Source organism: Astyanax mexicanus, chromosome 12, assembly GCF_023375975.1.
Source record: "Astyanax mexicanus isolate ESR-SI-001 chromosome 12, AstMex3_surface, whole genome shotgun sequence".
NCBI lineage: Eukaryota > Metazoa > Chordata > Actinopteri > Characiformes > Acestrorhamphidae > Astyanax > Astyanax mexicanus.
Window position 1 is genome coordinate 5803867 of NC_064419.1, and position 2478 is coordinate 5806344.

General features: G+C 35.5%; 1 long non-coding RNA gene across 2 annotated transcripts; it reads left to right on the forward strand.

Moving 5' to 3' along the window:
* Nucleotides 1-708: 708 nt before the first annotated feature.
* Nucleotides 709-1832, forward strand: LOC125806201 (uncharacterized). 2 transcript variants are annotated; one of them, XR_007441491.1, is made up of 3 exons: nt 709-806; nt 910-1013; nt 1358-1832. It is a non-coding gene; the product is annotated as an uncharacterized LOC125806201 (long non-coding RNA). The 2 variants fall into 2 exon arrangements; XR_007441492.1 differs by lacking the exon at nt 1358-1832 and adding an exon at nt 1161-1280.
* Nucleotides 1833-2478: the final 646 nt, after the last annotated feature.

Here is a 2478-nt window from a genome sequence, read left to right on the forward strand (position 1 = left end):
GCCAAACCACTGGATACTGACAGTAAGAATACGATATTTTGTAAATTGTAATGATACTGTAATGTATCTGTAATATTATGTGTTTTTTGCTGTGACTATATGTGACTGATATACAAATATTTCTACACCTATATAGGCATTTTTTCCACAACAAAAAAGGAGTTTGGTGCTTGATTCTCTTGGAAACGCCTCCACAAAATTAGTCACATGTGAAAGGACAGCAAGGTACTCTTTTCATGATAATGAAAAATGGTCTATTATGAAGGCCAAGGAACAATATATACAATAATCTTTGTTTCTTTTTAGAGCATTCATGAGAAAGCGAGGGTGTGAGGTGTCCACATGGACAACAGAAACGGTTCCTCATGCATTACAGACAGATGCTGTGTCATGTGGAGTGTTTGTGCTGAAAGTAAGTTGATTTAAGTGTCCATTTTGAACTGAAGAACTGTTTGATGTTTTTCATAAAGCTAAATTGTTTAGTAAAAAAATATATGTATGGCCCAGTCAATAACTGTAAAGATTATACATATTTGAATATATACACCATAGATTCAAAATAGATGTTTTGGGATATTTTTGGACATAAGAATTGTTGGGTTCCAAATTCAGTTTTAGAACATTTCAAGCGCTATGAATTAACAGTTATATATGAAAGTGTTTTTATATGGCAGTTGATTTTAATTTCTTCATTCCTTAGTACGGTGAGAATATTCTGGCAGAGGAGCCACTGACATTTACTAATTCAAAATCAGCTGTTCAGACTTACAGATGGGAGGTGGCAATGACTTTGCTCAAGGAGACAGGTAAAATTCTTGTGTTGACCAATAATTCTATTTTTGATAAAGTAAGTATGTGTAATGAAAATCTGATCATCACAATCTGCAATTACTATTGTATTTTAATCAGATAATCTCGAAGATGTGTGCCACTACTGTGGAGAAAAAAGTGGAGAAACAGAAAAAAGCAAACGTGGGAAAAAAAAGAAAGGGCAAGCATGCAATACTGTCTGGGTAAGATGTTTTTCATTAATAAAAATAAAATTAAACAATATATAGGTATAGTATAGCATAATTTAATATAGTATACAGTAGTATAGTATAGTATGGAAAATCCAATTAATATATAATATATAAAAATATGCATGTGATTGATTACAGATCCAGTGTGATGACTGCACTAGGTGGTTTCACCTAAATTGTGTGGGGAAACCCAACATAAATGAGAGCTACAGCTGTGCTGCATGCCAATAGCAAGAGAGCTATCTTACAAAGAGATCACTATTTTTTTTTTTTATATATATATATAATTTTATTTCCATTTTTTTTCCCATTTTCTCCCAATTTTACACGGTCAGTTACCCAACCCACTCATTAGGACTCCCCCTAATACTAGTGATGCCCCAACACACCAGGAGGATGAAGACCAACCCCCCCCTTTCTCTGACAGGTGAAGTCAGACTCTGCCTATTTTTGAACAGCTGCTGATGCAGCATTGCCAAGTAGCATCATCAGCTCACAGACGCCTTGTGCTGATCGAAATCATCCTTTGGAGTGATGAGGGGAAAGAGTGCCATGTACCCACCCAGAGAGAGCAAGGCCAATTTTGCTGCCTGAGGGTTCCGGTAGCTAATGGCAACTACATAAACAGGATTTGAACCGGCGAGCTCCTGGTCATAGAGGCAGTGCAAAGCCTGCTGGACCACTCGGAGGCCATCACTATGTTTTGTTTTGACAGAAAGGTTTGTGTTTATGTGTATGTATCTTTTGCATGTTTTCCCATTATTTGAGCTTGATTATTATGTAGACTTTGCAATAAATAAGTATTTTCAACAGTGCCTCACTTTTTGAATTAAAATATATGTGCCTAGCCTGAATACACTCCTTTGCAATAATTATTGCTTTACTGAAAAGGTAAAGGAATAGTGAGTAATCTGAGAAGATTTGATTTTTGAATAGAGTCACAAATTCTGATACCAGCTGTCAGAATCAGTGACCCCTATTCTAAATCATTATGGTCAAGTCCAGTAATAAATGTTTTGTGTAGCAGAAAAGGTGAAGGAATGGTGAGTAATCTGACAGTATTTGGTTGGTTTTGCACTATATTTAATAGAGATGGTATAGGGTCACATATTCTGATACCAGCTGTCAGAAAGTGTGACCCCTATTCTAAATCATTATGGTCAAGTCCAGTAATAAATATTTTGTGAAGCTGAAAAGGTTAAGGAATAGTGAGTAATCTGAGAAAATGTGGTTAGCTTTACACAGTTTTAAATAGAGATGGTATAGGGTCACATATTCTGATACCAGCTGTCAGAAAGTGTGACCCCTATTCTAAATCATTATGGTCAAGTCCAGTAATAAATATTTTGTATAGCTGAAAAGGTGAAGTAATAGTGAGTAATCTGACAGTATTTGGTTGGTTTTGCACTATATTTAATAGAGATGGTATAGGGTCACATATTCTGATACCAGCTGT